We start from the raw sequence: 20,407 nt of genomic DNA on the forward strand, positions 1-20,407 counted from the left end.
CTAAATTTTCAAGAGACAGAACTCACAGAAAGATCCAGTGAGGCAATTCTCCAGCCCAAGGAACCTGGAAAATTGTGGGAAGGCTCTGTTCCATGTGGTTCAAGAGTGCAGCAGCCAGGATCACCAGGCAGGAGCAAAGGAACTCCAGCATTCTGGGGCTCCTAGGTCCCTGGGAGCACTGGATCATGGCAGCAGAAGCAGTTTCCTGACTGGACAACCTATGGAAGAAAAAGTACAACTTAGAAGATCAGTGGGGAAACATTTGCCAGAGTGAGTGTGAAGCCCAGCCCAGTGTGACCCTCAGTGTATCTGCAGCCCTTAGCACAATCATGGCCCTCAGCAGAGCCCAGATCCCAGGACACAGAAGCAGGTCCACAGAGCTGCCCAGCAGGGAGCTGTCCAGCTGCTGCTTCCAGAATACTCAGCCTTTGGAAGGTAAGGAAGTAGCTCTTATGGAAGGTAAATGTCGAGGTTTCTCCTTTGTACCTGGGACACTTGTGCTTTGTCCATATTCAGACCCTAGTCACTGTCTGGACCCTCATACTAGTAGGGACCCTACTCATAGCTCCAGAGCAAGAGTGGTGTGTTTGTGGTCATCCACAGATCAAACCACAGGCCAGGAGAGCAGTCAGAGCTTCTCATGAGACCTTGAAGGAACTGAGGTCCTTGTGGGGGTGTCCCAATTATGCTTAAAAGCTCAAGGAACACCCCAAAACAAGGGCACAGGCTGGGGAAATGAGTAAACAGAAAACAATGGAATGTGACCATAAACAATAACTTTGGTCCCATGGAGAATCAAAACACACACTCAGAAGATGATAAAGTCTAAGCTTCTGTATCCAAAAGCTTCAAGAAAAAGAGGAGCTGGCCTTGGGTTATGGCACAGCTCAAATAAGATTTTGAAAATCAAGTAAGGGAGGTAGAGGAAAAACTGGGAAGAGAAATGAGAGTGATGCAGGAACAATATTAAAACCAACTCATTAGCTTAGTTAAGGAGATCCAAAAAAAGCTGAAGAAAACAACATGTTAAAAACTAGCTTAGATCAAATGGATAAAGCAGCCCAAAAACTTAATGAGGAGAAGAATGCCTTAAAAAGCAAAATTGGGGGGCAGCTAGGCAGCGCAGTGGATAGAGCATTGGCCCTGGAGTCAGGAGCACCTGAGTTCAAATCTGACCTCAGACACTTAATAATTACCTACCTGGGTGGCCTTGGGCAAGCGACATAACCCCATTGCCTTGCCAAAAAAAAAATTCTTAAAAAAAAAGCAGAATTGTCTAGATGGAAAAGGAGATAAGAAAGCTCTCTGAAGAAAACAACTCCTTCAAATGTAGAATGGAGCTAAAGGAAGCTGATGATTTTGCAAGAAATCAAGAAACATTAATACAAAATAAAAAAAATGAAAAACTAGAACACATGAAATATCTAATTGGAAAAACAACTGACCTAGAGAATAGATGTAGAAGAAGCAATTTAAAAATTATTGGGCTACCTGAATGTCATGATGGGGAACAGATCCCAGACTTCATTTTTTAAAGAATTTCTTTTTTTTTTGTTTTTTGTTTTGTTTTTTTAGATTTTTCAAGGCAATGGGCTTAAGTGGCTTGCCCAAGGCCACACAGGTAGGTAATTATTAAGTGTCTGAGGTCAGATTTGAACCCAGGTAATCCTGACACCAAGGCCGGTGCTATATTCATTGCACCACCTAGCTGCCCCATTTTTAAAGAATTTCTACAGGAAAATTGCTCTGATATACTAAAAGCAGAGGGTAAAATAGAAATTGAGGGAATCTGTCAATCTCTTCCTGAAAGAGGTTCAAAAAAGTAACCCCCAAGAATATTATAGCCAAATTCTAGAACTCCTAAGTCAAAGAGAAAATATTACAAGCAGCTAGAAGGAAACAATTACAATATCATTTTCTGCAGTCAAGTTGATGCAGGACTTAGCAACATCCACATTAAGGGCTCTTAAGACTTGTAATATAATATTCTAGAAGGGAAATGAGCTTGAATTGCAATGAGAATAAACTACCCAGCAAAACTGAATATTCTCTTCCAGGCTAAAAGGTGGACATTCAATGAAATAGGGGTAGTTAGGTGGTGCAGTGGATAGAACACTGGCCCTGCACTCAGGAAAAACTGAGTTCAAATTTGGCCTCAGACACTTAATAATTACCTAGCTGTGTGACCTTGGGCAAGTCACTTAACCCCAGTGCCTGAAAAAAATACACAAAAAAGGGAATTTCAAAACCAAAAAAAGCCCAAAATGGCCAGAGCTGGATAGAAAGTTTGATCTCTAGTAGAGTGAATCATAGACAGAGTAGAAGGGAAGGACACATTATGAGGGATTTAATGATGTTGAATTGTGTGTCTTCCTGCATCAGAAGATGATACTGATAACTCATATGAATGTTCTTATTTATTCCAGCATTTAGAAGGAGTATATTTAGATAGGTACAGGAGGGAACTGAATTTGATGATATAACATAATGTTAAAATGCAGTCAATGGTGAATAGAAAATGTACTGGTAGAAAGGGAAAGGAGAGGTAGAATCAGCCAAGATAATTCATATAAAATTTCATGTAAACTCATAATTTATGGAAAAAAGAAAAAGTTTTAGCAATGGTATGGAAGAGAGGAAGTGAGGTGGCATGAAAGAGATCCTTCATTTTCATCAAAAATGGCTCAGAGAGGAAACAATATACATACTTAATAGGGTATAGAAATCTAGAGGAAAAAGGAGAGAAAGGGAATGGGAGAGGGGGGGATGTAGGTGACAGAGCAGAGGGTAGATCCAGGAATGGGATGGTCAGATCCAACACTTTTTTAAAATTTTTTGTAAGGTGGTGGGATTAGGTAGCCCATCCATGACTGTGGAACTGGGTGGTTGCTGGATCTCTGTGTGGGATATGGGTTTGGGGTCTTCTGGTCCCAGGGCAGGTACTCTGTCCACTGTACCACTGGGATGCCCCATAACATGCTTTTGAAGAGGGATAGAATGAAAGGAGAGAGAAAATATAATAAATGGGAGTGGGATGGAATAGATGGAGGGAATTACAATTAGCAACAGCAGTTGTGGAAAAATATGGAAGTAACTTCTCTGATGGACTCATGATAAAGAATATGATCCACCCAAGATAGAGCTGATGGTATCTGAACACAGAGTGATCACTTTTTTCCCTCTTTTTTTATTTTATTTCTTGTGAGGTTTTTAATTTTTGTGGGGGGAAGGTGGATTATATTTATTATTACAGTAAGATTATTTTAGTAAAGTGTAAATAAATGAAAAGAAATTTGCTGCAGCAAATTCCTTTATTTGCATTTTATTTGTATGAAAACTTTTAATGCTCATCAAACATATTCATCTTATTTTCTGTGATCCCCTCTGTTCTTTGTTTTTTTTTGCAAGGCAAATGGGGTTAAGTGGCTTGCCCAAGGTCACTCAGCTAGGTAATTATTAAGTGTCTGAGGCTGAATTTGACTCCAGGGTGGGTGCTCTATCCACTGCACAACCTAACCTCCCCTCTCTGTTCTTTGTTAATGAACTCTTCCCTTATCCATTAATAGATTGGTATTTCCTCCCTCATTCTTCTTATTTTTTAATGATGCAACCTCTTATATCTAAGTCATATTCCTATTTGGAATTTACCTTGGTAAGTAGCATGTTACATTGATCTAAACTGAATTTTTGCTACTTTTTTTTCACTTTTCCCAGCAACTTTAGTTAAATAGTTATTTCCCAGGTAGCTGTGGTATTTGAGTTAATCAAACACTATGTTATCACATTCATTTGCATCTGTATGTTGTATATTTAGTCTTTCCTATTCATCTCCTCTTTGTCTTAAAAATTAACAAATCAGTTTGATGAATATAATTTTTTGAATTTTTTCCCCCCATGATTTCTCTTGATGGCTAGTAAATAGCTCCTGAAGAATTTAAACAAAACAGCAAACCTCAAAATATTTATAAGTAAAGGGGGGGTACATTTAAAAAAAAGTAGTAATCACAATTAAAGGGATTGGTTTAATTAATAAAAAGAAAGAGATTAAGGTCTTTGTCATTTGTCATGGAACTGAAGAAAACCATGCTTGGTTTAGGGTTGGGGTTGAACTTGCTGTTCTATCCTGTCTCCCCCACCCCACAGGGGGTGCCCCTTTTACTATAGGAGAAGAGTTCAATCATCAAAAATGAGCACCCCCCTCAAAAGCATGAACTTTAAAAAGCTACCTTTCTGAGAGGGAAGATAAAAACATCATCTCAGAAGAGGAAAGCAGTAGCAAAATGCCTTCATGTGATGTCTCAAAGGGGATTATTAATTGGTCTCAAATCTAAAAAGACCTCTTTCTTTGAAGAGATCAAAAAAGATTTGAAAAACCAAAGAAGAGAGGAAGAAGAAAAATGGAGAAAAAATAGGATAGTCATGGAGGAGAATTATGAAAAATTGCCTGAAGAAAACAATATCTTTAAAAGTAAAATTTTTCAAATGGAAAAATAAATCAACTCCTTTAAAAGTAAAAATGGACAATTGGAAAAGGAATATAACTCATCAAAAAGTAAAATGAACCAATTGAAAAGGGAAACACAAAAGATCACTGAAGAAAATAAAACCTTAACATTTAGAAATGTATAAATGGAAATTAATTATTCTATGAGACACATGGATTCTATCAAACAAAACCAAATAGCTGAAAAAATAGAAGAAAATGGAAAGTACCCCAGAATAATGATTGACCTGGAAAATAGATCCAAGAGAGATAATTTGCAAATTATTGGTCTACCTGAAAGTCATGATCAGAAAAAGAGCCTGGACAATATCATGCTAGAAATTATCATGGAAAACTGCCCTAATATCTTAGAACAAAAAAGATAAAGAAATCCTTGAAAGAATTCATTGATCACTCCCAGAAAAGATTCCCAAAATTAAAAACTCCAAGGAATATTATGGTTAAATTTAAGAATTCTCAGCTAAAGGAAAAAATATTACAAGTTGCCAAAGAGAAGTAATTTATCAGGGAGCTACAGTCAGGATTATGAGGACTTATCATCTTCAACATTAAAGGATATTCCAGAGGGCAAAAGAGCTTGGATTACAACCAAGAATCAACTATCCTGCGAAATTCAGCTTGTTCTTTCAGGGGAAAAGATGTATTTTTCAGTGAAGGAGAGGACTTTCAAACTTACTTAATAAAAAAGACCATAACTGAACAGAAAATTTCATTTTCAAATACTAAGCTCAAGAGATCCATAAAAAGGTAAATAGAAAGAAAAAAAAGTCAGTCATTAAGACTAAGAAAAAATGGTAGTCAATAAGATAAAACAAGAAGACAATACCTATTAAGTCTTGAGAATTGTATTTCTCTTAGCACCATTGAAAGGTAGTAATTGGACAGAGGGGTATAGCTATTGGAACAATTGGAAGGAGGGTACTTGAACAGAGGGTATGGCTATAAATTGATTAAGATGTGATGATGATAGTTGAAGGGAGTATAATTTGAGAGATGGTATGGGTACAAAACAGGTAGGGGAGAAGAATGCAGAGGCATCAGTGGAAAATTAGGAAAAGAGACAAAAGGACCTATTATAGTAGAGGAAAAAGTAGGAAGAATGCATACACTGAGTTATCTTACTCTCAACAAATTCAGTTTAAAAATGATATACATTTCCAATTGGGGTTAGAAATATATCTTCCCAGGGGGGGTGGCTAGGTGGCTCAGTGGATAGAGCACCAGTCCTGGATTCAGGAGGACCTGAGTTCAAATCCGGCCTCAGGCACTTAATAATTATCTAGCTGTGTGGCCTTGGGCAAGTCACTTAACCCCATTTGCCTTGCCAAAAAAAAAAACCCTAAAAAAACCAAGAAAGAAATATATCCTCCCCTAGAAGAAACTTGGAGGGGACAGGGGAAAGGACAGTGTGAGTCAGGTTGAAGTCAAGATAAAACATTGTTGAGGAGGAATAACGGGGAAGGAGAAAGAAAAGTACAAATAGAATGAATGGAAACAATAAGAAAACAAATGCAACCAAGATTAAAAAGAATGCAGAAAGTTGAGAAAAATTTTTTACAGCTAGTGTTTCTGTAAGAAGTAATGAGCAGATGAACTTTGTAAAAATCTGGAATGATTTGCATGAACTAATGTAAGAGTGAAGTAAATAAATACAGGAAAACATTGTAGTCATTAACAGCAACATTGTGAGATGATCAACTATGAGGGATGCAGCTCCTCTCATCAGTGATTGAGGACAATCCTCAGAGACTTTTTATCTAAAATGTCCCCAACATTTAGAGGGAAAAAAAACTATGGAGTCAGAAAGTAGAACAATCACTTTTTTTTTTGAAGCATACCATAGTTATTTATATGACCACTCTGTAAACTGCATTTGGAATCGGCCAAGCCTGTTGGTTAGCAAGCTCTTTTTTTTTTTTTTTTTTTTTTTTTTTTTTTTAGTTTTTGCAAGGCAATGGGTTTAAGTGGCTTGCCCAAGGCCACACATCTAGGTAATTATTAAGTGTCTGAGGCCGGATTTGAACTCAGGTACTCCTGACTCCAAGGCCAATGCTCTATCCACTATGCCACCTAACCACCCCAGTTAGCAAGCTCTTGATAGTCAAATTGTGGATTTTCATATTGTCAACACTGATTTTAAGCCATGTAAATATTTTGTTTACCATTGTTTGTACTTTTAATGATTTGAGAAATCTACAGAATCCTCAGTTGATTATGTCAAAAGTTGTCAAGTTTCTACAACTTTGTAAACATTGTGAGCAATCACTTTTTAAAGTTTTTAAAACTTCTGTTTTGTTGCTTCTTTCTCTCTAATAATCTTTCCCCCCTTAATTGTAATTCTTCTAATATCTAATACAGACATATGTTAAACACAACTGTACATATATAAACTATGTCAGATTGTTCATTGTCATGAGGGAGGAGAGGAGGGAAGAGAGGGTGATAGAAAAATATGGAACTCAAAAGCTTGCAAAAGGATGAATGTATAAAACTATTTTTGCATGTAACTGGAAAAATAAATCAAAGAGGTAACATCAAAATAAAAAAATTATCAAGTTATAACAGAATCACTTTTGTGTCTTTTTTTCTAAGTAGACTTTTTCTATGTGCCATCTCATATTAGAATATAAACAGGTTTTTCTTCTTTAGTTTATTATGACCATTTGTTCATATTTACTCCCCAAATGGTCTTTACCTGGCCCTGGGCATTGCAAGTTCCTAATCTACATTTGTTTAAGTGATATTCAGGTGTACTTGTCCCATTTGGGATTCCATTAAACTTCTGTTGAAGTCTGCTTCTATTTCCAGCTGGGAAGCTCAGCTAACTCAGTGTGATGGACTTTAAGCTTCTCTTTGGTCTGAGATTTCTACCCTGGTATTTCCTTTTACAGTTTTAGATTTGGCTGTAAACTGGAATTAAACCTCTGTTTTCAGGGTTCAAAACAATTGATACTTTCTTCTGAACTTGCTCATTGCTTAGTACTCGGTCTAGAAAAAAAACTTATCAAATAAGATGAAACTGGCAATATCCTTACCTGGAAGAAAGACTTTAACAACTCTTGAGAATTGTAACTCTATTAGAGAGAATTTAATTAGCCAGAAGAGATGGATACACATGACTTATTTGAGAAACTGTTATCCACTAAGATGAAACTGGATATATCCTTACCTGGGAGAAAAACTCTAATAACTCTCAATAATTGTAATTCTAGTAGAGAGAATAGCCAGAAGTGATGGACACTCAAGACCTTTCTGTAACTCAGATAAAATGATTTAAATACAATACCTCCTTAAGAAGGGATTAAGTAAAGAGATGTGAGGGTGGAAGAGACTGAATGGGGTCAATCTTATTACATTAAGAGGTACAAAGGACTTATTGCAATAGAAGGCAAGAAGGGAGGAGGTGAGAACCACCTGAATCTTACTCTCTTCAGATTGGCTTTAAGTTAACATACACTCACACTCAGTTAAGTTAAGAAACTTATCTTACCTTTAAAGTGTTAAAGGGAAAAGGGGAGGGGGGGAAAGGGGTATCAACAGAAGGAAGGGAAGGAGGAAGGGGCAAAGGGAAAGGGGAAAAAAGATAAGGGGAGTTGGATATAGGAGGGCAAATCCATTGAAGGTGTTGGTATTCAGAAACAAAACATTGGGGAATATGGATAAGGGGGGGAAGGGGTAAAAAATAGAACTCAGGATCACTCCTCACATTGGAACCCCATCCTTGTAAGCATATATCTTCCTCAATTTATCCTGGATATGACCTAGAACTGAATAGTGAGTAATAGTGTTGTCAAGTAAATCTGTTCTTGCACTTTTCTTAAATATAGGCCCTTCTAGATCTGGGATCCCTTCTTATCCCAATGTATAGCATCTCCTTATATTGTCATTTTCAATCATACTCCTTGCCAGAATCTTTCCCTGATGTCCACAGACCTACCTGTCTCTCTCCCTATGAATTGTAAAATGTCTCACTATATTATTTTCTTGATTTTCCAATAAGTATTTATTCTGAGGCATTTCAAAGACGTATTTAGAGGAGTTTGGGGGCAAAGAATTTGCTGTAGTTCTTTCTAGTTCTAATCTTGTGACTCTGCTCCTAATACCTTTTAAGGCAAAACTAGCTTAACTTGTATCGGGTAAGGGGTTAGGATGATGTTCTCATTACTCCAATAAGAATAGATTTAAGCAGATATTCTTAAGTCATGAGAGACAATGTGATATCAATAAGAGAAAGCTGGCCTTGTTGTCAGGAAGATGTGGGTTTTTAACCCTGTCCCTGACACATGTCTATGACTACGACCTAGTCACTTAAAATATCAGTTCCCTGGGGCAACAGTTTAAGACTAAAAGTTGTAGGGTAAATGAATATCTGTGTTAGTAGAAGGAATTTTCCCCACATGTAATTATCTATATCAAAGAAATAACAGGCCAAGTCCATAAAAAAAATTTCATTGCCTTTGGTCTCCTAAGGACTTTGGTCTTGGCAATTTCTTATCCCTTGTATGTAACATTTTATGAAATAGCTATGGATATTTCAGGCATCATGAAAAACAAGTGGGGGGGGATATTTTGAAGTAGACCTGGTTTGAAGCATTATTCAAATTAAATTTGCCCTACTTCCTATATCCATCCTTAGCATAGTGCTAGCACATATTGAGTGATTTTTTTTAACGCTTGTTGACTGGTTAAATGATTGGTTGATACAGATAATCCTTTTTCTGACTATGTGGAAGGTTAATCATGAGTACAAGGAAGAATAATTCATGAAAGAGGCAAAAATAGTGACACAGAACTGGGTAAATAAAATATGAAGGAAGGCAGAAGGAAGAGAAAGTTTCATAAGAAGGGAACTCATTGACAATTGACAAATATAATAGAAATGTTAAATGGATGAACTGACAAAAGACCATTTGATTTTGGCAAAGAGGTTGTCTAAGAATCAGAGAACTAGTAAAGGTGGGGTCAGCTATGTAATAAATCCAAAAGAGGAAAGAATAACAAGGAAATGGAGGTTACATATGTCCTACTTATTTGAGGTATTTGGCCATAAAGGGTAGAAAAATCACAGAATGGTAACTGAAAACATTTTAGGGATGAGTAGTTAGCTTAACAAAGCTAGCTGTTTTATGCATTTTTTATTGCTGTCAGAGATTATCACCCTGGTCACTCTTTGAATTCACTGGAATTCTTTTGAAATGATCTTTTACATTTGGCAGTCTTGAGAAATGTGTTATAATCTCAGAACTATGTTGCTATTTTCATCAAAGAGCATTGAGATTTTTCTGGTTTTTGACCTGCCTCTCCAGTAGTTATAAATTTAGTGTTTGAATTTTGTAACAAGGAACCAAATAGGATGTGGTAAAATGGTGAGATGAGACATGAAGCTGCTTGGTGAGGCCCAGTGTTATAGTCTAGTTACTCTGACTTCCTTATCAATTATACTTATTTCCTGCCTTCTTGTTGGCAGGCACATTTCAAATTAACTGTGTGAGAAATTATAATTTTGTTATCATATTAACTACCAATTATCAAATTAGGAAGAAGATTCTTTCTTCTTTATTTACTTATTAGTGTCTAGCCCCTGAAAGTCAGTCAGTCTTGGAAGGATTTGATTGATTGATGAGATGTACCTTACCCTGGGGGAACATATTCCTTAATCTTGAGCTGCACCCTACCCAACTAGGAGCCTTACTTTTGTTTAGAGTGTAAATAGTATCTAATCTAGGCAAAGTTTTGTTCTTCCACCCCCTCCTTTGGAGTTTAGGGTCACCTAGTTCATGAAGCAGAAAACCAATCAGAGTAGTCTAGGTGGTGATGGATTCCCCTTTTCAGATTGTTGAGGTGACTGAGTGTCAAGATCAAGTCACATTCTCAGGAGAAAGAGCTGAAGACTTGAATTTATTTCCTCATTAAATCCACTAGTCAGGGTTGATTTCTACTTGTCAAGGGATTTTCTTTCAAAAAAAATATTTGCAGTTTTCTGACTCACCACTTATTATTAAGTTATTGATTGTTAACTACTCTAATACATTTATAAATAATTATTCATAAATTATCTGTCTGTCTCTCTTTCTGTTTTTTTCATTCATCACAATTTCCATTACAAAAGAAACAAAATCTCTGATCACTCAGCATCTTTTAAATTTGATGCTCATAAATACAACTTCACCATTGTGCTCCTTTGTATAAAAACTCTAGAAATATCATCAATATTTGGTGAATGAGAAGCACAATGAAGCTTGGTATTTTTACCTATGATTGTGCCATTGTATACCACAAATTGGTTTAAAAGTGGAAAATTCAATCAATCAACTGGGTGTTTTGCTTTATTATTGTTTGGTCATTTTTTTCAGTGTGTCTGGCTCTTTGGGACCCCTTTATGGAATATTCTTGGCAAAGATACTGGAGTATTTCATATTCCCTTTTCCACCTCAGTTTACAGATGAGGAAACTGAGGCAAACAGGGTTAAATGACATGCCCAGAGTCACAGAGCTAGAAGTGTTTGCGGTTGGAGTTGAAACCAGATTTTACTGATGTCAGACTTAGCGCACTATTCACTGTTTTGCTTGATTGATGTTAAACAAGTACTGCAACTACCTCTTTCTCCTTACTTTAATCCATTTGACACAGAAAAGGGCATTAAGAAGTTTTGAGCACCTTTAACTGTTATCCCAGAGTGAAATTAAAAGATTTTTTAAAAAAGATTTAAATAATGAAGTATAGGTACTATACTTCCCAGAACAACCTGTGATATTTGAAGATATGTGAGATATGTGAGAGGATAGTAGGTAATTTGGAATGAGAACACTTGCACTTGAATCTAAGCTCTATCACTTACAACCTTTATAATCTTTTAAAAGTCACTCATTTCAGTTCCCTTATGTACTAGAACATCACTGAGGTCTCTTCCAATTGTAAAATACAGATTTCAAAGTCAACAGTAATAGATCTAAAAAGATTATTTCCCCTATCAACTTGCTTCAGGCAAGCAAATGCCAAAATCATCACATCTATTCTAGTCTTGAACACTGTTAGAAAAGAATACTCCACAAATTAAATTTTTTTAATTAAAAAAATTATTTTTCTAAATAGCATGAGAAAAAACCAGAAAAATAATAGCATGCTTCCCCCCCACCTATTTTATCTTTGAAAACATTTAAATTCATTATTAAAAGTATATATAAACATTTACTAATCATTAATTAACTTTTTTCAAACACACTCTTTAGAGGAGGACTTAACCTGGGATCTGTGACTTTTAAAAAATAAGATCCTATGAATTAGGTATTTCACTCATTAATCTTTAACTGATATCAGTCATTTATATGCTCTGCTATATTTGGTACATCAGATCAACTTGGCATGAAAAACCATTGCTGACAAATTTCTTTAATTTTTTGAGTGACATGTCATAGCCATGAACTTTGGTTTTATTTAGTCTTCCTAGCGCTGACTTACTACAAGATTCCATCATTCTTTTGTATCTTATTTTTGTCACTGAGGAAAGTAAAAAGTTCTCAGCAAAGTATATTGCAAATATGTAACAAAATACCATGTTTTACTTTCAATCATTTGTCTCCCTACCAGCCAGCTTTTAAGATACCCTGTATTCCCTTGTTTCAAATATGTAATGCCTAGATGTTGGTAGTTTAATTTACATTAATTCTTTATTAACTGAAGAACCATTGAAGATGTCTAGTAAAAACTGTTCAGCACTGTTCAAATAGTGTTTAAAATTCAGGAGAAAAAACAAGTGTAGGTTTTTGTCAAGGGTTTAAAAAAGGGAGTGGTGGTGGAAATATTGCACTGGTAACTGACTGATTAGTCTATTTAGTAGATAATTTGTCCAAAATAATTAACACTAAAAACAGCAGATTAGTTGGGGGGTGGGGATTGGGAGAAGAGGAAGACATTAACTAGAGGGAGAGCCAAGACCATTTTCTTTACATATTGGGAAATGTTGGGGTCATAGTGAAATGAAGCATAGTAATTTACATAGTGACTTTACATCTATAGGTGTTAATTTTCTTATAAAATGGGGATTATATTAGATAGACTCTAAGCTCCCTATTGATTGCAGAGACTTTTGATCTTATGATCCTTTTTATAACATAACTGAATTTGGGGTATGGTTTTCTTTTCAGAATAAGTGATCACAAATTAAGAAGACTGAAATGTCAATTTAGAGCTAAAATGATCAGAGTATTAAAGTGAAAGGTCAAATTCCTCCTGCAGACATTAAATAAATGATTTCAGTTTGCAGTGGGAGACTTATGCCTTCTCTGACAGAACAAAGAGGACTTTTGATTTTTACAACTGTCAAATATTTAAAGCAGGTCTGTGAAAGCTAAAGAAGAAGGCCTGAGAGAAAAGCTTTTATGAGAATGTCCAAATGAGTCCATCATTGAAAGTCTATAACCATTTGTGAAGGGTTATGAAATTATACTTATGCCTGCAAAGTGAAACCAGAAATATTTTATGTTAATGGCTAAAAGCAATTGAAATTTAGTGAGAGAAGCTGATAATCTGAACCTAGGCATATTGTTTTCCTTTAAATCTTGTTCTATATAGCATTTTTACCTGAAACTGTAAACCAAAGGTAATAAATAGAAATTATTAATGATTCATGAATTTATTTAAATTATTTTAATTAAATTAACTTCCTGTTATTCTTTCATCCTTTTAAGTAAGGTGGAATCTCAGACTAGTTCTGTCTTAAACACACTCTTCATGATAAACTGAGATTGTTAGTAATTTTAAAGAGATTCCTTTGAGCTACTCTTAGCATCACAGAGAAACTAAAGGGCTTTCATAATGTAACCCTGTACTTTCAGGGAATAAGATAACCCTGTCCTGGATCAGTAGCTGAAGTCTTTTAAGCCTTTGAACCAATGCGCAAAAATTCACATGAACACAGATAGAAAATAGCTATAATGGGCCCAACTTAATTCAGAAGTTCTGTAATATTGCAATCTAAATTTCCATATGCCTACATTAGAAGAAACTCAACAAGCTGGTCAACTAGAATTACAGAGGTGGGAATCAGAATTTTTTTCCACATTTCTGACAAAAAAAAATTGAAAAATTAGAAAATGAAAACATCTCATTGAAAAAAAACAACTGATCTGGAAAACAGATTCAAGAAAGATAATTTAAAAATTGTTGGGATACCTGAAAGTCATGATCAGGAAAAGAGCCTTGACCTCATTTTTAAAGAATTCCTACAGGACAACTGCCCTGATATCCTAGAAGCAGAGGGCAAAATAGAACTTGAGAGAATCCATCAATCTCCCCCAGAAAGAGATCCCCCCAAAAAGGCAACCCCTAGGAATATTATAGTCAAGTTCCAGAACTCCAAGTCAAAGCGAAAATATTACAAGCAGCCAGGACACAATTCAAATATAGTGGAGCTGCAGTCAGGATCACACAGGATTTAGCAGCAATACATTAAGGACTCATAGGGCTTGGAATAAATATTCCAGAAGGCAAAAGAGCTTGGAATACAACCGAGAATCACTGCTCAGCAAAACTGAACATCCTCTTCCAGGGGAAAAGATGGACTTTCAATGAAACAGTGGAATTTCAAATGTTCTTGTTGAAATGACCAGAGCTGTACAGAAAGTTTGACCTTCAAATACAGGACTCAAGTGGAGCACAGAGAGAGAGAAAAGAAGGGAAAATTATGAGGGATTTAATGATGATGAACTACATGTATTCCTGCATAGAAAAATGATGCTGATGATGCTCATATGAGCCTCCTAATTTGGTAGAGCAGGTAGAAGGAGTTTTTATAGATGAAGCATAGGAGAGAGCTGAATTTGAACATATAATATATTGTAAAAATGGAGTCAATGGCTAAAAGGGGAGTGCACTGGGAATAAGAAAAAGGAGAGGTGGAATAGGCTAAGATATTTCATATAAAAGTCATTATTTTTTTTTGCAATGAGCTTTTGCAGTGATATGGAAGGGAGGAAGGTGAGGGGGAATGAAGGAACCTTCACTCTTATCAGAAATGGATCAGAGAGGAAACAATATACACATTCAATAGGGTATAGACATCTGGAGTAAGGAGAAGAGAAGGTGACAGGGGGAAGAGGGGGCATGTGGGTGATGGAGGAGAGGGTAGATCATGGGAGAGAATATTGGGTGGCCTGTCTGGGACCATGGGGCTGGGAGCTTGCTGGGTCTCTGGGGTGTGGACTATGTGGACTTGGGGGCCTTTTGGCCTCAGGGCTGGTGCTTTGTCTGCTGTGCCTTCTTCATTCTTATCTCTTTCCCTGCTTTCTTTAATTCCCAGCTAAAATCTCATCTTTTATAGGAAACATTTCCTAATATCTTTTAATTTTAATGCCCTTTCCTCTGTTTATAGAAAAAATGGAGAAGGCATACTTGCTATGAGTTCTGAGGAAACATCTCAGGAAAAATAGTAACTTTAGAGACCAAAGAAACAGGGCTATACTATAGGATTATCTATTAATAGAGAGAGAACTTTCTGTTGGCAAGAGCAGACTAAGTCTTTTACTGATTTTCTGTCTTGAAGCAGGTCTCTACTATCTGAAAAATTTCCTGCCAGGATATCTGATAAGATTAATTACAGAGAAGACATTTCACTGGAGGAAAATTATTCTTTGACACTTCCTGAGATCCCAAGGTTAATATGTTATTAACCCCAAGTTAAGACATTTTCCTTTAAATCATTTGGTTTCCCTTCCCTGTTACTCAATTTCCCCCAAAAGGAAAGTGACGGAATAGTCAAAGCTGATAGACTCCCTTTGATACTTGGAAGATAACCCTAAAGTTTTGTAAAATCCTATATATATATAGGAGTATCTCTTCTTCTGCCCATTGCTAGCTAATCAGATGAAACTAATTTTATTTTATTTTATTTTAATTTTCTAGTATTGCATCAAATTACTTGATCAACAGTCAAGTCAATCAAGATAGGAGTAATAAATCTCTGGGGGGATCTTAGGACTTCTGGGTACAGATAACTAGAGGCAAAATAACTTTGAATCAGGAAAAACTGAGTTCAAATGAAGATTCAGAAACTAGTTGTGTGTTCTTGGGCAAGTCACAACTTCTATGTGCCTCAGTTTACCCAGTTGTAAAATGGATATAATAATAGCACCTACTTTACCAGTAAAAATCAAAGGAGATAATAAATATTAAAAACCACTTAGCATGGTGCCTTGGATATAGTAGGTGGTATAAAAATGAGAATACTCTTTCTTCTCTTCTGTTGAAGAATTCCTCATAACTTGTTTGGAGTTTTTTCTGCCGGCGGGAGAGCGGTTGCCGGCACCTGCGAGTGCGCACATTCTCCCGCCCAGAGCGCCGCCGCCACGCCCGCAGGACTGCTGCTCGGAGAGGAGGCCCCCAACTTCGAGGCCAACACCACTGCCGCCCGGATCCGCTTCCACGACTTCCTCGGGGACTCATGGGGCATTCTCTTCTCCCACCCTCGAGACTTCACTCTGGTGTGCACAACAGAGCTGGGCCGAGCTGCCAAACTGGCCCCAGAATTTGCCAAGCAAAATGTTAAGATGATCACTCCTTCTATTGACTCTGTCTAAGACCATCTTGCCTGGAGTAAGGATATCAATGCATACAATGGTGATGAGCCCTTGGAGAAGCTGCCTTTCCCCATCATTGATGATCACAAGCTGGACCTTGCCATCAAGTTGGGCATGTTAGACCCAGATGAGCGGGATGGGCAGGGCATGCCAGTGACAGCTCGAGTGGTATTTATTTTTGGCCCAGATAAGAAGTTGAAGCTATCTATCCTCTACCCTGTAACTACTGGCAGGAACTTTGATGAGATCCTCAGAGTGGTTGATTCCCTTCAATTGACAGCATACAAGAAGGTTGCTACTCCTGTTGACTGGAAATGTGGAGATGTTTCCTAAAGGTGTCTTCACCAAGGAGCTCCCTTCAGGCAAGAAATACCTACAGTACACCCCTCAGCCATAGCTCAGTCCAGCAGGACCTGCTGGGGCTCCCTCGAACATCTCTCCCGGAGGGAATGCCAGCCTGCCAATCAAGTCTTTTATAGTAATTGATTTAAGCATCTTGGAGTGATGGAAAGTCAGGAGTCTTTGGGCTGCTCTACTAATGTGTCGCTTGTTAAATTAAAAGGGAACTAAAAGTTACCTGTGATTCCTCTCCTTGTGCCTTTACCAGCACTTCACTTGGGTCATTGAACTCCCTTGTCATTCTGCTGACTTTTTCTGTTTGGGATTTAAACTGTGAGCTCTGTTGCAAGCTCCATCATCAGCCATAGTATCATTGGTATTTGGGAAAGGGGGTTACCTCAGAGCATTGCAGGAGTAGAATTTCTTATCTGGCCTAATAGACAAATCATTTCTTTTTTCTAATTATCTATTTGAGGGAGGAGGCAGTTTAACATGTCTGGTTTTCTGATTTTGAGTTTCACCTTCCCAAGTTTATGACCATCGATTTGTAATCATTTAACTTATTTCAGATAGTGAGTTTTTTCCCCCTCAATTGTTGAGTGTTCGAAACATAGTTAGAAAAACCTTGGAGATTCTTATCTTTTTAACAGATAGGAGGAAATCAGGATACAGTTAAAATATTTTTACTAGATTGAGCAAAAGAGCTTTCTAATTATGTTACAGCTTGTGGTCGAGACTATGGAGAAAGAAACTGCACTGATGGACAGTCATAATTAATGGGTGCCTTTTTAAACAAGTCATGTACTGGACATGGAAAACTGCTTTTAATTGTCATAATAAGATGAAAGTACATATACTAGTGGGAAAGAAAGGGATAAAGATACTATTTCTTTATTACAAAATGATGTCTCTGCAGTGGATAATTTTCTGTTTTCTGATATTTTGCCTTTAGGGGAGCCACCAACAAAAGCTTGTTGAAACTAAAAAAAAAATATAAGTTCTTTGAAAATAATAATTTGAATGTTACCTGCTTCATGAAATTGTGATCAGCTCAGGAGCAGAGATTTTTTTGCCTTTCTTTATATCTATAGAGTTTAGCACAGTGACTAAAATACTTTTTGGTTCAGTGGCTCAGTCATGTCTGACTCTGCATGCTCCCATGAGTTTGTCCATTGTTTTTTTTTGTAGTGATTTACCATTTCTTTCTACAGTGTGTCCCATTTTACAGATAGGGAACTGAGGCAAATAGGGGCTAAGTGACTTGCCTACCAGTGAGGAATGGCTGAACAAATTGTGGTATGTGAATGTGATGGAGTACAATTGTTCATGAGAAATTGTGAGAGATTGGGGCGACTAGGTGGCGTAGTGGATAAAGCACCACCTTGGAGTCAGGAGTACCTGGGTTCAAATCCAGTCTCAGACACTTAATAATCACCTAGCTGTGTGGCTTTGGGCAAGCCACTTAACCCCATTTGCCTTGCAAAAAAACCTAAAAAAACAACAAAAAATAAACCAAAAGAAATTGTGAGAGACTACACTTCAGAAAAGCCTGGAAAGACTTGCATGACCTGATACTGAGTGAAGCAAGCAGAATCAAAAGAATTTGTAAACTCTAACAGCAACATTAGGTGATGATTAACTATGAAGGACTTGTTTATTACAACAGTATGATAATCAAAGATAATTCTTTTTTTAAAACATTTAAACATTTTATTTCTTTTCCAATTATATACAATAGTAATATGTACCCATCATTTTTTGCAAGGCTCTGAATTCTACAATCCCCCCTTCCCCCCCCCCCCAGAAGGCTGTCTGACAGTCTCTACATGTTTCCATGCCATACATCGATGTAAATGGAGCATTATAAGAGTAAACATAAATCCGCTTCCCCCCCCAAGAAGATGGGAAACCTCAAGAATAAAGAGAGGAAAAAAAATTGTACTTCAGTCTGTGTTCAGATTTCAATGGCTCTATCTCTGGGGTGAGTTGCTTTCTTTATCATAAGTCCACCAGAGAAGTTGCTTCAATATTTTTCCCTCAGTTTGCTATTACTAACTGTACCTCCACTCTATTTCTCCCCACTTTCATTTGTTCTATTCTCTCTCTCTCCTTTCATCATGGCCCTGTCCAAAAGTGTGTTGCATCTGAGTACCTACCCTCTCCCTCTATTTTCCCTCTCTTCTATCACCAATTCACCTCTTCCCTCCCCCCATTCTCCCTCATCCTGTCCCATTCCTCCCATCCTTCTCCAGGGCAAGACAGATTTCCTCACCCAATTAAGTGTGTATGTCATTTCCTCCCTGAGCCATTTCTGATGAAAATGAAGGCTCACTCATTCCCCCTTGTGTACCCCCTTCTTTACTCCATTGAAAAATCTTTTTCTACCCTCTTATGTGAAATCTCTCGGCTTCTTCATCTCCTTTTTCTTCCTCCCAGTACTTTCCCCCATTGTCCATTGACTCCATACCTTTACCATACCATACCATTATATTCCACTCCTTCCTATGTCCTGTCTATATATGCTTCTGACAGCTCTTATAAATGAGAAAGTTCACATGAGTTATCAATATCTTCTTCACATGCAGGAATACAAATAGTTCAACATCATCAAGTTCCTCATAGTTAGTCCCTCTCTTCCACTCCCTCTATGGTTCACCAGAGTCCTGTACTTGGAGATCAAACTTTCTGTTCAGCTCTGGTTATTTCAATAGGAAAGTTTGAAAGTCCCCTGTTTCATTGAAAGTCCATCTTTTCCCTTGAAACAGGATGTTCAGTTTTGCTGGGTAGTTGATTCTCAGTTGTAAAGCAAGATCTTTTTGCCTTCTGGAATATCATATTCCAATCCCTATGAGTCCTTAATATAGATACTGCCAGATCCTGTGTAATCCTGACTATGGAGCCTTGGTAGTTGAATTGTCTGTTTCTGGCAGCTTTTAGAATTTTCTCTTTGATTTGGGAGTTTTGGAATTTGGCTATAATATTCCTGGAAGTCTTTCTTTTGGGATCCCTTTCAGGGGGTAACTTGTAGATTCCCTCAATTTCTATTTTACCCTCAGCTTTTAGGATCTCAGGGCAATTGTGCTGTATTATTTCCTTGAAAAATGAAGTCTAGGCTCTTCTCATGGTCATGGCTTTCAGATGGTTCAATAATTTTTTAAATTATTTATTCTGGAGCTGTTTTCAAGGTCGGTTGTTTTTCCAATGAGATATTTCACATATTCTTCTAATTTTTGGCTTTTTTTGGAAGAGTTTTATTTCTTCCTGATTTCTTGCAAAGTCATCAGGTTCCTTTAGTTCCATTTTGCATTTGAATGAGTTATTTTCTTCGGAGGGCTTTTTTTATTTCCTTTTCCAGCTGGCTAATTCTGCTTTTTAGGGCATTCTTTTCCTCATTTGCCTTTTGTTTTGCTTTTTCCATTAGGCCTAAACTGGTTTTTAACATATTATTTTCTTCAATATTTTTTTGTATATCTTTCACCAAGCTTTTGATTACGTTTTCATGATTTTTCTGCATTGCTCTCATTTCTCCTTCCAATTTTTCCTCCACCTCCCTCAATTGCTTTTCAAAGTCTTTTTTGAGCTTATCCATAGTCTGAGCCCATTTTCTATTTCTCTTGGAGATTTTGGATACAGAAGCTCCGATTTTGTCATCATCTGAGTATGTGTTCTGTTCTTCCATGGGACTAAAGTAATTCTCTACAGTCAGATTATTCTTTTTCCTGTTGTTTACTCATTTCCTCAGTCCAAGACTAATTTACAGCATTTCCAAGACTTTGGGGGTTGTTGTTTTTTTTGGTACACCCCACTGTGACCTTTATTCCTCCAAGGTCTTATGCTCTCTTGTCTGTGCTTTGATATGTAGATGACCATAGCACTGCCCTCTGCCCTGGGGCTATAAGGAGGGATTCAGCTGCAATATGTGAGTGTAGGCAAATAGCAGAGTCCTATCCCAGGGAGAACAGAGAAATTTCTACAGACTTCCTGGGAGTG

At 37.1% G+C, this 20,407-nt stretch overlaps 1 pseudogene; it reads left to right on the forward strand.

Annotated features, from left to right (window-relative positions):
• Positions 1-329: 329 nt before the first annotated feature.
• On the forward strand, positions 330-16,475 carry LOC141494129 (peroxiredoxin-6 pseudogene; annotated as a pseudogene).
• The last annotated feature ends 3,932 nt before the right edge of the window (positions 16,476-20,407 follow it).

This window comes from Macrotis lagotis, chromosome 7 (genome assembly GCF_037893015.1).
Source record: "Macrotis lagotis isolate mMagLag1 chromosome 7, bilby.v1.9.chrom.fasta, whole genome shotgun sequence".
NCBI lineage: Eukaryota > Metazoa > Chordata > Mammalia > Peramelemorphia > Peramelidae > Macrotis > Macrotis lagotis.